The sequence below is a fragment of the Pteropus medius genome, unplaced genomic scaffold (genome assembly GCF_902729225.1).
Source record: "Pteropus medius unplaced genomic scaffold, Ma_sr-lr_union100, whole genome shotgun sequence".
NCBI classification, from domain to species: Eukaryota; Metazoa; Chordata; class Mammalia; order Chiroptera; family Pteropodidae; genus Pteropus; species Pteropus medius.
Window position 1 is genome coordinate 188,726 of NW_024353517.1, and position 20,186 is coordinate 208,911.

A 20,186-nucleotide genomic window follows, 5' to 3' on the forward strand; every position below is an offset into this window, starting at 1 on the left:
ACATTTGTCTGGTGACTTTGAGGCTACAAAGAACTTTAGTTTGTATTATCCCATCGGATTTTTGCGATGGCTCTGTATAGCCACCACGGATTTTGTCCTCGTTATTGAGATGAAGACCTTTATGGCTTGTTGGCTGAGAAATATAGTTTTAAGAATTTTGCTTCTGCAGGAACAAAATAGATGATACTTGCTGGTAATAATATTTAGAATGTAATACAATTTAAATGTTTAATTGTGAGAGTTTTGTTGCTGCTCATTACTCAGTGTTATCACTAAGTCTATTCTCAGTGTATTGTGCATGCTTATGGGTAATGAGAGAAAATACAAAATGAAGACTTTCATTGGTGTAGGTGACAAAATAGTGGATGAATTTTTTTTTTATTTTTGAAATCTTTATGTTATGAACATTTTATTCAGTAAATAATAATTTTAAAATAATATCATTGAAATTACTTATTTTAATACTATTTATGTAAAACAAATAGCAGTTTGAATCAGACTGTTTTACACTTAGCTTATACTGTTTGCCTGGGGGTAAAAGTGAAGCAGTCCCACCATAAATTGCAAATTATTTGCTGAGACAGAGCTCCAGAGAATCAGACCTTGGATAAATGAGATTTTATTATATGTTAATGCTCTCCAAGTTTCTGAACTGAGGATTAGAATATAGATAGATCATTGGTAATATCTAATACAACCCCTTTGCCTACCACCTGCTACAGTGTCTATCTCTTTTACATCCAAAAAGAGTAGTGTTATGGGATGAATTATGCCTGCCCCCCCAAGATTCATATGTTGAAGCTTTAACCCAGAGTACCTCAGAATGTGAATGTAGTTGGAGACAGGGCCTTTCAAGAGGTGATTCAGTTAACATGAGGCCATAAGGGCGGGCCCTATCCAGTCTGGCTGGTATCCTTATAAGAAGAGATTTGGATACCAGGGATGTGTGTGCACAGAGAAAAGACCATGTGACGACACAGCGAGAAGAGGGCCATTTGCAAACCAAGAAGAGGCTTCAGAAAAAAAACAATCTTGCTGACATCTTGATCTTGGACTTACAGCTTCCAGAATTGGGAGAAAATTTCTTTTGTTTAAATTTCACCAATGACAGAAAACTTATGCCCTCCTAAAGCCACCCAATTTTATATTTGGCATGAATTAATTATTTTATAGATCTTTCTAATATTGAACCAAAAGTTTTTCCTTATAACTTTTCAGTGGACCTAATTCTGGCCTCTAGATTCCTATCAAATAAATATAGTCTTCTTCCAAATGACATTTCTCAAGTAGCTGAAGGTAATTATTTCCCTAATACAACTTATTTTTTTTTCCAGCAATATTCCTCACCACAATTCTTTTCACTGTCTTCATATTCTATGTTTTCAAGACTTCTCTTTATGATGATCACGTTTTTCTCAATCTTATAAGTATCCCCTTTAAGGACACATAGCAAAAATTTCCAAGTGGCATATTTTGATCATTCATGTGCCAAACAGGCCTACTTCTTTTAGAAAAGATGAAATTTGCGGTAAGAGAAAGAACCAGCAATTTGTCTAATCTTTTTTTCCCCTAAGATGTGTAAAACAGAGGAATAATCACATGTTTAAAGTAGAAACAGGGAGAATTAGCACCGCAACTGCTTGATACCAGGCAACAACTGTCATTCTGCGTGCTTGTAGACAGAAACCTACTTTTCTCTACCATATGAAATATGAATTTAAATTGTATTTAAGGACAATTAATATGCTTGGTATTTTATTTTAAAACTGATATCTGTGTGTATAAAAATTTAATATTAGAAGTAATTCTAATAACTATAATATTAATTCAACTTTTTTTTTTTTTCCCATTTTGAAGATTCATTTATTCAACCAATTTTTATTTGTTGAATATCTACTTTGTGGCAAAGTTAGTTCTGGAAGATGTTTAAAACTACTTGTATCCATGTGAATGGTCAACAATTCAGTCAAATTGTTGAGCATGTTACACTTATAGTGTTTGCATCTCCTTTAACAAATGGTAACCCAACAATGTATTTTAAAATTAGACCCCAGTGGCCTCCTGGGATTCAGAGCCATTGCAGAAGGAGCCAGGAGTACAAAGAGCAAGTAGAGAGAGATGGTCAGACATGTGCCCCAGTGAGAATTAGGGGAGAGTGGCTTTAGTAGAGTAAGCATTGTGGACTCACCCCATGCTAAAAGATCAGCCTTCTGATATAGTGTCAACTTACATTGGGCAAGTTCAGTAGTTGAGAGGTGATCTGATCCTATGGACCAAAGGCCTTTTGTCCAGGAAGCAGGCATGGAGAAGTATGGCAATGAAAGTAACAACAACAGTAATAGCAATTGTAGCAATAATAATAATAATTATATGAAAGTTTATTATGTTCCAGCCATCGTTTAAGTGCTTTATATGCATTAATTTGTTATCTTCTAATTTTGTTCACTCACTTGAAAAATTGAATGCTTACTGTATGCAAGGTACTATGAACAAAATAGACAAAGCCTCTGTCCTTAAGAGTTTATTTTAGTGAAGAAAAATAATTGATAAAAAATAAATTACATAGTAAATTGGAAAGTGAGAAATGAAATGGGAGAAAAAAAAGAAAAAGTACCTACTTAGAAAGGGGAGTCATCAGGAGTGCTGGGTGGGTGAGACGGATGGGGATCAATTTGCTTTTATTAAATGGAGGAGCCAGAATAGGTCTCTGCGAGGAAGCAAGATTTAAGCAAAGACTTGAAGGAGGCAGGTGTCCAAGGGAGGAGAGTTCCCAGCTGTGGATATAGCTAGAGCAGAGACCTAATGCAGGAGCGTGCTGCCTTTTGTGTCCAGGAGCAGGAAAGGGATTAGTGTGGTTGAAGCTGCCTGGGTGTCTGAGGGGGAGTGGGATGGGATAAAAGCAGAGTATTACAAGGTAGAGCAGCATGGAGGGCATTATAAACCACTGTGGGTACTCAAACTTTTACTCTGAATTAAATGTGAAGCCATTGCACAATGAAAGAGTGACTTGGTTTGACCAAATTTGAAATGGATCATTCTTGACAGCCATGTTGAGAATAGATGTGTGGGGACTGATTAGGAGACTTTGAGACACTGGTGATAAGGATGGTAGCCATGGAGGAAATGAGAAGTGGTCGAATTCTAAGTTTATGTTGAAGGGACAAAGAAATTAAATAACTTATCTAAGGTTACAAAACTAATAAATGCCTGAATTGGAATTAAACCCAGGCAGCACACACTCAAGAACAACTCTGATACACAGCAATAAAAAGAGGTGGTGAGAAAACAGGCATCAACTCAATAAAAGAGCTTTCTAATAATTATGCCTCCAAGGCAGTGATTTTCTATGATTAGAGGGGTGTAGGTCGAAACTAGAAAGACATCATTTGTCTGTGATGAGTAAGGGAAACTCATGCATGGGGCTGGGGGGGGGGGTTAATAAAATGACTTTTAAATCTTTTCTAACTCTGAGATTCTATGATCCAAATACAGAACAATATAGTTTATACTGTTTGTCAGTAGACGTTGACAATTTCAATGATTACTACTATTTTTCTTGCCTTCATCTCGTATACCAAGGTATAAACAATGCTATAAACAATGTCCTCACAGAAAGGATGAAAACTTGATGTCTCACAAATCTCTGTTGTGACTCAAAATGAACCCACGAAATTGCCCTTTTCAAGGCAAAATTAAAACATTCACATATTTGTAGTGTGAATGCTGCTACTAGGCAGAATTTGGAGGCTATAAATTCATCAAATAATAAATTCATAAAATAATAGCTGATGGTCTTAAATTAGAATTCTCTAAAGTCATTGCATAAAACTCTTCAGTACTCCTATGGGATCTTGGTTAATAGTTCACACATTCCTGAGCTATACCCTGTATGTATGTGCTGATGACATACCAATGGAATATTATATTTGTGTTTCTGTTTATGAAAAGTACATGGCTCTCTTCCTCCTATTGCTGTGGGTCGATGGGCTGGAAGGTAATCCAAAAATATGGCTATCTAAATATTTTAAGATTTTTTTTTTACCATAATATCAAAGTGTTTTGAACAAATTCCTGCTGGGCATGATATTTCCCACTGCAAGCAATATATAGTAAGTCTATAGAATCTACCAAGTACTCCCAAGGCATTCGGTGGGACAGGAAATGTGGCGATCCAGGAACATTTCTAGTTGAACTAAGAAGGTGGGAGAGACTAGATGAATGGGAAGAGGAGGAAGCAAAATGAGGTTGAAGTTAATCCTAGCAATTTCTTCCTATTTTGGAAGAAAGGTTCTGGAAATTCAACCTATCTCCGAAGGTGGAAAATTGTAGGTTAGTATGCTTTACTTGAATTAGAGTATTTCTGGAGTCCTATTAGTCTTTTCAAAGAAGAAAAACTAAAGCCAAAACAAGGAAAGAAAAAATATACCCCTTCCCACTACATATAGAATGTAATCTTGGATAATGTTCCTGTTTTTTTTTTTATATATTATTGTGTGTGTGTGTGTGTGTGTGTGTGTGTGTGTGTGTGTGTGTGTATTCTTTCATCATGCCAATGTTCCAAGATATAACCAAAGAGCAAAGAGAGCCATTAGTTACTCGAGGCAATTTACCAGCCGCTATAGAGCATAAGTTCAGATCTTAATGGTGACTTTTTGTCATTTGAAATTGTTAGAATGGCATATCAAAGGAAGTAAATCTCAAATAAGTTGTCTAAATTTAGTAAATAAATCTATTTTCTATGGTGTTTTTACTTTGTATTTCTTTTGGAGCACCATAGACATAATAGATAACATTAAGGAATTCGGGCCCAACACTGTACTTTTTGAAAAGCTGTGACTTTCTCTTCAGATTTTATTTGATATTAGCAACTGATGTATGAAAAGAGACCATAACAATTCTACCTGTTGTAATGTAAAACTGCACTCCTACTTGGACTTTTGCCGTTTAATTCATCGTGCAAGTGTAATGAGATTTTTTCTTTTTTGTTTTCTTCATATGTAGCGTGCAACCTACATACTTTATTAGAATTTAGGTCAACTTTTACAATTCTCAAAAATTAATTTTGGAAAAAGTTTTGCTTTGTAGATGTGTACATGTAGAGAACTAGCACCCCCTAGTGTATCAAAAGCCCCCAAAGATTTGATCCGGCATTTAATAAGCTAATAGCAACAAACAGGAATGTGGAGAGTTTGTTAACTTTTGCCACTGGCATTATGACATAACTTTTTTAGGCACAGGGCAAGTTTGTTTTCAAGTTAATAAAAATCATAAATAAACTTAAAGGTTGGAAGTCACAATTAAAATATTGAAACTAAAATTAGAAAACTATCATTGGCCATTTGAACTGTTGGTGATATTTTAAGGCTGTGAAATAAAACAGAATAATCTGTGGTCTTGTTGCTAATTTTCTAAATTCTCTCATGGCAAATTTCAACAATATACTTAATTGTTTATAGAAGACTATAAAACTCAAAGCGTTTAGGGTTTCTCTTCTTTTTGGTGACTGTAATACTGTGTGTTCCCTAATGAAAGTGTAAACTGAAAATTATAGCTCCATTCCAGAGACTGAGAGGACTTATTCCAACAGATGGCATCAAAACACCGGTCTAAACTGTATGATCGCTGATTGTTAATTGCATCTGTAAAACAATCCTTTTAAACAGAGTAATGCATTTTATCATACAGATTATAGTTCTACGCTTTTTGGTTTTTCAATGTGTGTTAACATTTTCTGCTCCAATGTAAGATTTAGTGCTTACATAATTATCAGATTAAATAACAGAACAACAGCAACTCAATCATTTTTAAGAACCATGTATAAGGGAGATAGAGAACCATGAATCATTTTTTTTAGGATATGCTATTTGAGAAATGTTTGGGTTTTTATATAGTTATATAAAACAGGAAGAATGGGCTGAATCTCACCCTCCTCAAATTAAAACAGTGGAAACCCATAAAAAGATCTTAAATATATGGTAAACATATACTGTATTTTTAAACATATGTCACTGTAGATGGAAATATGTTTAATCTGCATGGATATTTTGAATTAAAAGGAAATATATGAGGCACATAACAAGAAAGGAGTGTTCTCCGGAAGATTTAGAGATTAAGGCACACAGCTTCTTTTATAAAATGGTCACAGTGAAATCCTGCATAGAAGCAGAGGGTGAGTTTGATGACATAATGAATATTCTTTCAGTAAGATTTTTCTATCTTATAAATGGCATTGGGAAGATGAAATATGAAGACTTGATTATTTTATCAGTTCTTCAGCCTGCGTGACTTGGAACTTGGAGCCTGAGTTTAGAGAGTAGAGAGAATAATTAACATTATCATGGGACAGCTTTTTGTTTTTTGGGAGTCACATCTGATTCTCCTGTTGACATCTAACATTTTGAATATAAACAAAATGAATGCCTCTCTCCCCCCACCCCACCACACCAAACTCCTATTTCGATTTCTTGTATCACCAACTGGGAAGGGACTGTTAGAGTACACTTGCTTATTGAACAGAAAATAAACTTTTAGTAAATCAACGTGTGAGGATTCCATTTCTTCATCTGACCTATAAGTGCCACTAAGGTAATACTTCCCTTAGGAAGGGTCACTTATCAGGCATTTCAACAATGTAGATTCTAAATAGAAAACATCAAAGCCAAGAGCATGAATGTAACCACAAAGGATGTACAAGCACCAAGACATATCTTTAAAAGTCTACAATAAACCTTTGCTCAGAGCCCACTTTTTTAATTTTGGAAAGAATTCTGACAAATGGGTTTTTCTGATTTTTAAGCCTGCAACAGATTAGAAAGGCAAGTTACCAGTGGCAAGCACATGACATGTATTTCTGATACCTTACTATGAAGTAAGAGTTGGAAAACTGTATTAACAAGTCAGAAAAATATTTATTAGTTACTGAGGGGAAAATAGTAACTTGGAATATCCCAGTAGACACCACTTTAACCAAGTAATCAAGGTTAACTTCTCCAGGAATAAAACATACCGCATCACGAAACCCCTGATATGATGTATCAAAGAAAGGGAACAACCTTACTTTTGTGTGTTTTGTTTTTGTTTTTGTTTTTGCCCAAAATGTATAACAATGTAATCATTGGAAAGTCAGACAGATTGAAAGACATTCTACAAAATAACTGACCAGTACTTATCAAAAGTGACAGGATCGTGACAAACAAGGACAGACTGAGGATCTGTCACAGATTGGAGGAGACTAAGGAGACAAAAAAAAATTAAACTCAGTGTGAAATTTTGGGTTGGATCCTGGAACAGAGAAAAGACATTAGTGGGAAAACTGGTGAAATTTGAATAAGGTCTGTGATTTAGTTAATAGTACCAATGTTAATTTCTTGGTTTTGATGATTAGACTGTGGTTATTTCATAGAATTTGGGGAATTTAGTGAAGGATATATATAGAGATTCTCTGTACTATTTTATAACTTTAAGTCTAAAATTAGGATAATTTTAAAAAATCCTACAGAACTCAAAGTGGATAGTAGTCTGGGGCCATTTAATGTAGAGGCAAAGAACCCTGTTATATACTTGAGTTGTATAAAAGAATTATTGATATTCAATATAATGAACTCGAGGAGGAGTTACTTTCCACTTCATCTGTTTAATGTAGATCAGGAAGCATGTAATACAGTTTAGAAACTTTTGTATTTTTAATGTAAAAGGTTTAAAACTATAAATGAGTAAATGTCAATTATTTGAGAAATCTGCTTTTTGGAAAATTCTACTCATTAATGATGCTGTACAATGAACCATTATTCTGCCATAAGAATTCCAGACACTAGAATTCTCCCCCTGTCCTCCACCCAAAGATGGGTAAGTTATTATATTGCTTGTAGCAAGTGTGTAGCAATTTTATGTTATCCACGTCTTAATTTGAACCTGTAATTTAACTAAATTTGAAAGCTGAGCAATAAATTGAAGGAGTTACATCAACCCTTGGTCTTCATACTGTGGGAATGGAGAATTCAAATGATTACCTTCAAGGCTTGTCTCTGATTTCTGCTTAATAAATAGAAGTGAGAGATTTGAGTATTTATAGATCAGTTAGTGTTAAGCAAGACATTGTTCTGACCCACAAATCTATCTACTAATATTATTTTTTTCAATAAAGGGTGGCAATCAGAGTTTTCACCAAAATTCATGCAAGATGGCCATGAATGGCACAAAGGATGGAAAGTTCCACTGTTCTGGGCAATGTAATAAGCAACAGAATCATACTTCTTCTTAGCCTATCATTTAGTGAATAAGTCTAAATTTATTTAAAGTATACCATTACACTTCATTGACTGAGGATAACTCAAAACAAACATTTGCTGAATACCCACCATGTATTCAGTACTGGGTGAGGTGCTCTAGAATTCAGAATTATGCTCTAGTTCTTCTATATCTTATAAGAAATTCTTTAAAGGCCTTATGGGATTTACAAGATTACAGCACATGTACAATTGTAAATCAACAAGACTGTGTGTACTTAAGTTTTTAGACCAGTGGTTTCCAATCTTATTGAGATTAAGATTCCTTTTTAATGTCAGGTATTTCACAAACTGTTATCTTATGGTTGATCTGTATTTAGTACCTAGAATTAGGAAAATACATAATGGCAAAGAAAAACATGAATTATTTCAAATTAATGTGTATTTTATTAACCATATTAATATCTGCTTATTTTTGGAAAACAATAGCAAATATATGTGAGTTGCAGATAATTTAATATATGTTTTGTATACATAGGAATCTGTAGCCCACGAATTCTCCCTTGCCCTACCACATCCCATGGGTGCTTCTCCTCAGGCTTTGAGCCACTCTGCTGGAGTGTAAATGCTGTAGGAGTCCAACTGAGGAAGGATGATGTCAGGGAAATCTCCAGAGCCTTCCCCACTCCACTCCCCACCGTGGGGCTTAATGTGTGCCTGAGAGATTGGGAAAAGCTAGATAGAGTATGCCCAGGGGAGGCCATGGAGGAGCAGGAAGGAGGTAAGGCATCTTAAGAGGCAATGAGGAGCCAAGGCTGGCCACAGGTTAAATGAGGCAAAGGGGGATTATGGAGATTCTTGAAATCAAGCACAGGAGCTAAAAACTTCTATTAAGGCAAAGCATTGGACCAAGACTCCAAAGAGCTGGGTTGTAATCCTGGCTCTACAATTACTAGCCTTAGGCAAGTTAAATTTTGGAGCCTCAATTTTCATCATTACTATGACTGGGATAATAATACCTAACACTCAGAGAAGAGAGCATCTGTGAAACTTCCTAGTGGGCTTTCGCTCTATTTTGGTTGCATCTGAAACAGAGAACTATCTAAGATTATTGAGCAGGGTATCAGCATGATGGAAGTGATATATTAAAGAAGATTAGTTTGGCAGCTATGTGCAGGTTGGATTAGAGTCAGGAAAGCCAATGTGAAAACTGTCCCAGTGATCCAGACTCAAAGGCTGTGAAAATAGGGACAAAAGGAGGTTGAGATGAAAATCGATTGGCTTTTCAGTTTGATAAGGTATCAGGGATGAGATGAATCAAAAATGATTTTGTGGTTTTAAACAGCTAGCGACTATGGAAGAATGGATGAAACACTGAAGGAAAAGGAAAATGGAGAGCAAATTGATTTGGAGTAAAAGGATGTTGAGTTTGAACATGGTGAATGGTATGTGAGAGCCAACAGTCAAGTAGAAATTGACTCTAAACTATTACGAATATACATTTGGAGTGAAGGTGAAGTTTGTGCTGGAGATGGCAAGGTGGGCGTCATAAGCCTAATGGTGACAAGTGAACTGTAAAGTGGCTACGTCACTTAATAGAGATTATAAATAGAAACAAGGACATGGGTTGAAGCTTGTGTGGTACGTTCTCTTGAGGAACTATTCCAAAGGCTGATCGATTCATTATTCTGTAGCTACTGTAAGATGGAATTGAGTTTTAAACATTGTTTGGAATTAATTAACTTATAATTTTTTTTTGTTTTAGAATTCATATGAGTAAAAAGTATATCAATACATTGTTTATATCTTTCCAGGGAATGACCAATTGCTCACTGATGGCACTCCTCCTAAATTGAGACATTAAAAGAGACTCCTTTGGGGTCGTTTCTTCCTGAGTTATGACAGGGGAGTGTAGCAACAGTTCTGGAACTACTGGCTGGCAGAGCCAGTCACGGCAGGTGTGTAACCAGTGGGGCCTATCTGGCACTCCAAATTCTTTATGATCTGACTTCTTCCCAGCCTCATTATGTAATATCGTCCAGCTCCTTCCAGTCGCACAGATTAAGACCCCAAATATTTCAAGTCTTATGCTACCTCTGAACTCTCATTCTTTCTTTTTCTCTATTTGGAATGCCCTTTTCTTCAGATCTTTCAGGACCCGGTTCCAATTCCTCTTCCTCCCTGAGCTTGTGTCTAATTCCCCAATGAGAGAGAATCCCATCTTCATTTATGCTTCCACCTCTGCTACGACTCCTTCCAGCCTGTCTCGCATCATCCTTACTTGTATACATCATCTCCCCCTTGGCTGTGCGCTCTGGACAGCAGGGGATTTGTTTGACTCAAGTGCATACCCCACGCTGCGCCTGGCCTAGTCTCTCATTTACTGCTTGCCAAATTGAGAAGAGGATGACATTTTCCTTAGCAGCATTTCAGTAAATCAAAAGGGAAGAAAAGCAGCCATTGGGAAGCAGGGAAAATAAGAGTCCTCTGTTTTTAGTTGGAAATTGAATTAAACATAAAAAGGAGCTGGCGACATTGGTAGGGTAATAGCCATTTCTGTGGGTGGCCCAGGAGAAAAATATAGGAGGTTCTTAGAGAATATTATGAAAGTCTGACTTCCTGTGGAACTCTGAATCTCTAAGTATTGAGAGCACGTATTAAGGACATGGCTGCTCTGTGGAGAGTTTTAGGTAATGTGGTAAATTTTAGAATTACACAAGTCAGGGTGTACAGGACGTGGGCAAGAGATTATAAGGCCCAGAGAGGGGTCGTTGGGGATTGTGGAGTGATTTGAAAGGAAGAATGCCCGTTCCATGTACAAAAACTAATATTTGAAAATTTAAAACTTCAAAATGGGCTTGAGGGAAAGTAAAGGGATTATTCTGGAAAGAGAAAATCCATGTCAGCCTTGATTAATCTATTCCCCACATTATCAAATGGGTAATAACCTATCACATTGAGTTAAAGCCTTCAATTAAATAGAGGCTAAACGTTTAACTTTAAGTAAGGTGACTTCTAATAATATAGGCAATTAGCCTGTGGAATATGCAGGTGTAGAGTGAGAAGGAGGGAACAATGTTGCATTTTGAAAGCTGGTTTAGTGATTTTTAATATAATATTAACTTAAGCTTTTGTAGCGCTTTTCAATTTACAATACTCCTTAATCTTAATTATCTCATTTGAGCCATGCATTCACCTGTTGGGCAGGTAAAGAAAGCTGTGGTCACATGTGAGTTCTTTCACTTTAAGCCTGGTCTTGCTGCGTTCCTTCCACAGTACCCTGCTACCTCTCTCATGGATGTGAAGATAGATGGAGTATCTTTAGAATTCTTAGCTGTCGTTTAATTAACATGACAGTGTGGTTTGATATAAGCTATTTGAATGCAAGGCTAGTTTTGTTTACTTTTGCTGCTATCCCAGGTACCATGTGACACAGTGCTGTGCATGGTAACTATTCACTAATGTTTGGGGAAAAAAATCAAACTGTTGAACAGTTTCCCTGGGCATCCTAGTGTTTCTAAAAGGTATCTGAGACATAGCTTGGTGGAGGAACGGGGTGGTGAAGATGAGCAGAAGAGGAAAATAGAAGGACAAGCCTATGCGACTCCCAACTTTTTAACCCCAGCAGCTCCATTTTATCTGTTTCATATATTGTTATGGGTTGAATCGAGCCCCCGTACATATGTTGAAGTCCTAACCTCCAGTACCTCAGAATATGGATGGTCATTAGGGTGGGCCATAATCAAATCTGACTGGCATTATAAGAAGAGGAAATTTGTACCCAGACATGCACAGAGGGAAGACCATGTGAAGAAACAAGGAGAAGACAGCCATCTACAAACTGAAGAGAGAGGCCTCAGAAAATACCAGTCCTACCAGCACCTAATCTCAGACTCCTAGACTCCAGAATTATGAAAAAATAAATTTCCGTTGTTTAAAGCAGTACCTGTGATACTTTGTTATAGCAGTCTGAACAAACAAAAGCATTAAGATTCCGAGGAGAGTTGAAGAGGGGCAGAAAGAGGCAGTGGGGGGATTTCATTCATGTGCTTACGAGAGTTATAAAACCCCGATTCTGTGGCTTAAGATTATTATCCACAAATGTAGATTCTTCTTTTATCTTTAAATCACGTAAACCACCAGTAAGGACAGGACGGTGTCTTTGAAGTGACCAAGTCTATAGCCGTGTTGGGTAGATAGGGCAAAATCAGCTTCTTAATTTTATTTCCCAGCTCTAGAACATTAACAATCAATTATAGCACACACTGCATTTTACACTATAATTACCATTGTTGAAAAAAGTTGAACACTTTCTAAAACTTTACACTGCACAAAGCCCTGGCTACTTAGCTTCCACCCTTTTGAACTGAATACTTCAAATTTTGAGCATCTTCTAAAGGCCACAAAGAAAAAACTTGAGTTATTTTGCAAAAGCATGAAAGAAGCAACATACATACTTTTTAAAGCAGAATTTGAAAACTTGAGATAAGAATTCTAGGTTTTTTAATACCACTATTTGTTTCAAAATTATATTAGCTCCCCTGGACCCGAGCAAATTTCCAAAAAAGACAAGCTAGCTCTTCAACAATTTCTAGGATGGCGTGGTGTAACCATCACTAATTAAGGATGCGTTTTGCAGTAGTATCATTGTGAAGAAAATTTTCACTGCTGTTTACAAAAGGAAATCAGTGGGAAGGCCTGAAATGAAATAGTGTCTAATGCCTTCTATGGCAATACTGAAACTGCTCTGAAGGAACCTATATTTTGTATTCTCAAATTTGAACCCAAATTTTAAAGAGGCTTTGAATGGAATAAAACATGAAACTTGTCATTACTTAGTTTAAAAAAAAGTAAAAAAAAAAAAAAATGGATAAGACTATACACTTACTGCCTTTCATAATAAATGCTGTATGGCGTTCTTTAAGAACATAAGTGGCTGAAGCCTTTTAAAAAACGATCAAACAATTGTCTAATTAGGAAGTGGAAAAGAAAACACTATTTGTTTTATTTACAGTCTAGAAAAATAATGCTTTGCATGAAAGCATAACTTAATCTGAGTGATCTGTTGTGTCAGTATCTGGCAAATTTTTTAAATGAAAACAATTATGTGTAAATGTAAATACAGACTATCTATCATTGTCCATTTTCTGGTGATGGAATTTGCAAGCTACTTCTCTCACAGGATCATCCTCCTAGGATGTAAGCCTGCTGGTAACAACCACCAAAATGTATATTTGATTACCTCATTGGCACTCAGAATCCTGGCAGTCTCTTCCAATAGAAAGGCCTATTGTTTGTAAAAGGTCATTGGTTAGATTGGCTTTTGAGCCCAAATTTGTTATTTACATAAGTATTGAAGCACATATGACCCGTCACCTTGAAACCTAGAGTTGGACAGTGAATGACAGAAGTCAACTGCTATGCAAAAGACAAAAAGGGTGCACATTTTCTTATGTGTGCTTGGATCTGGCTGCCTTGCAGGGGTAGTTATAAATCGTTATTCCTTTTTCAAAGGCACGGGTATCTTATAGTCTTGCACTTACCGCCACAGATCACATTAGGTTTGCATAATCTAAGCTGTTAGTGAGTGAGACCGACTATAGCATCAGGACCAAATGATATAATTTTTCTACCTGAAGAATCTAAGGCAAATTCCCAATTTAGCATGAGCACGCAGTTCAGCAGTGTGAGTTCTAAATCAGCATCTCTGTATATTTTCTAATGGATTATATTTAGTAATGGATTTGAAATAAATATTTCCCAACTTTTCAAAAGTTTGGTTTCATACATTTGTATGAAAGGTGGTTTAGAATTCAGAGCATAATTTTTCCCTATAAAAACACAGTTATAAACATGCTAGTGAAAGCTAGTACTTATTAGAGCTAATATTACCAAAATATTGCAAGGCTTACACTGTGTTCTTTACTAATAAATAAAACTAGAATAGAATAAAGTAAAATTAGAGTTACTTTCATATTTATCTTGGTCACTCTGTCTAAGGAAAAAAATGTTTAGAGAAAGATGAGGCATAAAATGCAGACTTCTAGGTACTTGAAGGACCTTAAAAGGATGAAGGCCTTAATGATGACAGACCTAATGATGGGGATGGTTTTCCTTTCCTTTATATAAATGCGTTGATGACCATAGTCTAATGCTCGTTGATAATAATTAGTATTATTCTTTAGGTTCACAATGGGGGCATAAGGAAAGGACTTGAGAGAGGGAAAAAAATGTTTCTGAAGAAATGAGCAAGGATTAGAAATGGTGGAAAGAGAAATGGGAGCTAAAGAGATACAAGTATATACATGAAAAAAATTCTTACAGGATAGAATTTATGATGATTTTGAGGTTGAGATATAAGGAAATATATAGCCTATCATGTCCTGATCTACAGGGAGAGAAAGGAGGGAGGGGGGCAGAGGCTGGGAGCCTAATAGCCCTCATGGCTATTTCTCAGGGTGATAGTATATTTGACAGTTGCCTGCAGCGAGTAAGGGAGTAGGATGCAGTGACCAAGGGAGCAGGACACAGTGAGGAAGAGGGGCCAGAATCAGCTAGTCAGCTGTATACACTGGGCGTTTATATCTCAAGGTGATTTGTGACAATAGGTGTTTTAATATTATCCCATTAGAAAAATATTATGAGATCATAGAGAGTGAAATTTACTGTATTCCAGATGCTGTTAGTTCTTTTATGAACATTATCTCATTTAACTCTATTAACCCTAAAAGAGAGATATAATTGTTCCCATTTTCCAGATAAAGACACTGAAGTTACATAAAAGTTAAATATCTTGTCCAAGAGAGCAGAGCTAGTAACTGGTGGGCCTGAGACTTGGATCCTGAGCTGGCTGAATTGGACCAGTGCTCTGGTCTGGAATGAGACACGAAGCCCTCTCTGTAATCCATATTGAAGTAATCCATTAAAATATGAGAAAAAAATGTACACTTAATACAGTGCTTAGCACAAAGTAAATATTCACTAAGTGTTGTGATTATCATCTACCTAAGTGAAATGTTGCTTGTTAAATACCGACAGGGCCAATGTTGGGTCTTGGGATTCATTCTTGTTTTTGCTACTTTCTGTATTTTGGTGGTTTTTCTCTGCCCTCCAGGCATCTCATTTCCATCTTCTTGGAAATCCACTGATTTCCCTTTCATGCATTTGCCAGCCTACAAGCTCTTCAAGAATAAGGAACTATTCCTGGCACTAGTAGATATTCATTAAGTATTTGTTTGGTCAAATAATTTAATATGACAACTAAATCATTTACTTTAGGCAGTAGGGACAATAAAAAATTTAGTTCCCTGGACAAATATTTGTTCTTTAATATATTACAATTTAAAAATTTGAAATTAAACATTAAAAACACAGGGGACTTTTTTGTCCAGAAGCTATAATAACACGTCTCATGATATACCATTAGGCTTTCTAATATACATAAATGTAAATGGTGTGTTACCATGTTTATGTTAATCTAGCAACATGAAGAATTTAAGCATTACTCTTCACTAGTTGTGTAACATACTTCATTTGAATTTTATTGCACACAGCACTATGCTTCTCTTCCTACATTTAAAAAAATAACATTTAGAAATGAAAGACTATTATAGCTAAGCAAGTTCATAATCATGTTTCTGAGATTTATGGTCTGCCTTCTTTGCTCTGGCTGTGTATCCATTCGTGGGTGTAGAAAACAAGAATATTTTATTCTTGTTCTGATATGTCCTGCTAATACATGTTTATGGAACAAAATTGCCATGGTTATTAAAAGTCTATGACATTTTCTAAAGAGTGTGAGTATTGCCTGCATAGTCTGGCTGAATTCCAATTTGGGTAATTACATTCTTCTGTCTGGTTACCTTAGCGATCCTCTCTTTTGCTCCGTGGGTCCTCACGGTGGTTGAGCTCGGCTGAGATATTCCTGTGTGCCATCCCTAATTTCACATAATAGGAGCTGAAGGGATCTAATCATTGGAAATTCATATTCCACCTATTTTGACAAACTTAAAATTTTGTACACATTCTGGGGCATGTAGTAAAGCCTAGCTTTCTAATCTGAATTTTCTTATATAGAGTGGACAATCTAATCAGTGAGAAAATTGTGATTCTTGATGTTTTTCCCTCTCTATTCTTGATCATATTTATTATTCCTATGGAAATTGGAGCAATTTTCTAAATCTATTTAATCTCTGCTGCCTCTGAACCTTCATAGCAATTTGCTGAAACTTCTGTTATTGTTCTTACAGTCTGCCTTGAGGTAGAGCTGCTCATGGACTTACCTTAGGCCTTGGACAAATGTGAAACTTCCAGATGATAAAGACCTCTGTATTTTTTCATCTCGGTAGAAACTGTCACAGAATTGCATATTGTAGTTGTTCAATAAATGATGGATGAATGATATTCCATTTTCATTAACATTGTTTACTACTGAAGACTGAGCTAGTGTTTTGGACACTAGCAGGCAATTTATTATACAATCTAATGGGGTTGTTTTAATGGAAATATTTTAGTTCCTGGACATTGGTTGGCATCACTATATTGTGGCAGGTTGCCCACAGAGGCAGTGAGTTCCATTCCATCCCCTCCCCCAGTTTACTCTTAGAAAGCTTAAGGATCCCAAGCCAGGATTATCATTATTATTATGAGATTATTTGTAAAGCAATTATAGTTTGCCTGACACTGTAAGATTCAGTTTGCTCAGAAAGGGCAATTCAGAGCAGAGTTACCAGACTTTGATCCAGTAAACCAAAAGGAATGGAGCCCTAACTGTAACCACTCCATCTTTCTGACCCGAGCACATTTTTGTTTCTTTTACTCAAGCATATTAGAATGCAAATGCCTTTGAATGACTTTACTATAGGATTAAACTTGAATTGACTTTAAGTTTTAAAATGTAAGTAATTCATAAATGTCAGTACCTACTTTAAGCAATGAAATTTTTGCTACACACCCCTCAATAGATCTTTATGTGTTGATGTTTTACTATGGATTCAATTTGTTCTCAGGGATGTCTAAAGATACTCTTCTACCTCTTTAAGCCTCATCTTGAAGAACTACTCAATCTCTGCTTGGTACTTTAGTAACACCAAATTGCTATTCATTCCCTGCACACAATGAGTGTTTCTTTGGCCTGAAGTGTCATGTTACTATCCTTTTCTGGCTGACACTTTCACATCCTTCAAGACTCAGTTTAGTTCCCATCCTGAGTGAAAAGCCTAGAGGCAAGGACAGGTGTCCTTCCTCTGTGGTTCTGTAACTTCCTGTTTTTTGTGTCTTTTCCTTTACTGTTGGTGGAACGGAACTAAGATTCCTTAGATATTACATGTACGTAGCAGAAACACTTGCCGAAGACTGATTATTGTTATTGAGGGATAATTCTTCTCAGCACTCTAGTCTTCTAGGAGAAAGTAAATACAAAGGGCGAAGAAAACAAGATGGAGCCAAAGCAAGGAAGATTATGTTTACTTGTCTTCTTTTTCTCTTTCCATGCGTTTAAATGTAGTCCAAGTATTTACTCTCATTTTTTTTAAGATGAATTTGTTTCATAGTAAATGATAGATCTTAATTGCCTTCTAGTTCAGCTATTAAATACTTTTTTTCTAAAAGATTTCTCTATAAGCCCAAATTCCTAGCTTCTCTTTTGGAATTGCTATTTTTGATTTTTAGAAATTTTCAAAATTGAATCTTTACGTTCTACTTTTAAGCCCCAGCAGGGAACAAATCATTTTGGTAAATACTTCTATTATTTAAGAGTCAGAAGTTCATAGGTTTTACTTCAACTTTGACTCACTGTTGTGGTGCTATGAATACCAAATTAAAAATCTACATTGTACTTGAAATCTTAACAATGATTATTATATTCCCTCCAGAGGTAGAGCGATATTACAGAAGGGCATAATCCTGGTCAGGAGAAGGCTGACACTCCAGTCTCAGATTTGCTATCAGCTGTGGGGCTTTGTGAAAGTCACGTGGCCTCTTTGAGCCTCAGTTTCCACTTTTACAAAATAGTGATATTTGGAAGCAAGGCTGGGGATAATAGCAACAGCATAACCACAACAACAAAAACTAAAAAACTAGAAGACATATTTAACTATTCCTTACAAGAAAACAATTGGAGAGAATCTAGACATTTTAAAAACATCCTCCCTTTCCTATGAAACATTAAGAAAACGTTTGTTTAATTTTTCTAATTTGATAAGGCTACCTAATGCATAAGAACACTGATGACAAGGTAAAGATTTTACTTTAAAAATCTTTCTGTAAACCTGGTGTACCAGATTAAAACTCAGGAGGGATGTGGTCCGGGCCTTGGTGTTGAGAGAAAGCTGGGATTAAAGTACCTAAAGGAGACTGAATAGGGATAATCAAGCCATGCCAATCAACCTTGGCCAAATCTAGGAAGGCGATATCACCCAGTAGTTAGAAGCATGGGCTTCTAACAGTGTGACTTTAGATGACTTGTTTAACCTCTGTGGAAATCAATTTTTCTCATTTAGAAAATGACAATAATGTCTACCCATAAGGTTTTAAGAAAGATTACTTGGATCATTACATGTTAAAGATGCAATAAATGATAGCAATTATTTTAAGATGGCCTATATGAGTCTGAGTCATATGGGGATTGAGTTCTGGCCTTGTTGGGACATCATCGCTGACTTAGTGGCAAGAGTCCTGACTCCCAACGATAACAATAAACAACATTTATGACTTATAAATTATAGACTTGCACATAGATACCTCATTTTTCTCATCATAATAATCCTGGAAGCAAAGCTTTTTGAATCTCAAGCAAAGTATTTTAATATTTTTATAACCTTATGTTAGAAAGACATATGTTTACACTGGATCTTCACATTAGGGGGGAACGTTTAAACATTATAAGGAACCCATTTACATTCCCTAATAGGCTTAAGATTTGCCAAAGTCTTTACTTCAAATTGGTGACCATAAATCTATTTGTGTTTCTCTTGGTTGGGACTGTGGGTTAGGTGGCAAGACTGTTAGGAAAAACTTAGAAAACCAGAATTTTTGAATAAGTTGCCTTCTTTATGAACAATCTATTTTGAGGAATAGAATAGATTCTTATTCTGCTAGGAAGCTATTCCTCTATGAGGAATAGAATGTTTCAAGGTTCTACTAATCGAACAAAGGCGCAGATGGACAGCACATCTACATATGAATCAGAATCCTTAGAAGGCTGCGGCCAGTGATCCAAGCTCACCCTGGTACGACATTTTACAGTTTACAAAGCACTTCATACATAATAGTGTGATAGTAGAAATAGTATGCTAATGGAAAATATTAATAGCGATAAGTGATTTTGCCAGTTGAAGAAACCAAGGGGCTAAGTCTAGGATCAGTCAGCTGGTGAAGTCTAGAGTCAGTCAGTACTGGAACCCAAATCATTTTACTGCAAAAGCCCAGGATTGTCTTAGTACACTGTAATATTCTTCTCTCTGTTTGCAGCCCTTCATCTAGTACTTTCTATTTTTTTCCTTATGAGATAGGCGCTTACACCGGATTGCTATTACCTTGGGTTTAACTTTCACCTTTCTTTCAATTTTAAAGATTTTGACCTCTTTTCTACTGAAATGATTAAATGTGACTAAGATACTCTAGAGGTTACCAAATGTCCATGGTTTTTGATGATCCTGGGCTATTTATATATTTTACTACTATTCCTTACAGCTTTCCCTTGTAGTAGCAGAAAAGAGAAGTAGACTTTTCTACTGGTATTTGGAAAAATAAGGATATCAAGACAAACACCCTACCACAAGTCCTGCCAAAAAAACTAAACTGAACAATAACCATGGTACCTCTCCAGGGGCCCGGGATTTTGTCAGTGATTCAGATGAAGGCAGAGGATTCTCTGAATTTCTGTCTTGGCATATTACACATTGGCTTGCACAAACTTGGAATTCAATTCATTTGCTTTAATTTTACCTGACCTCTTACATT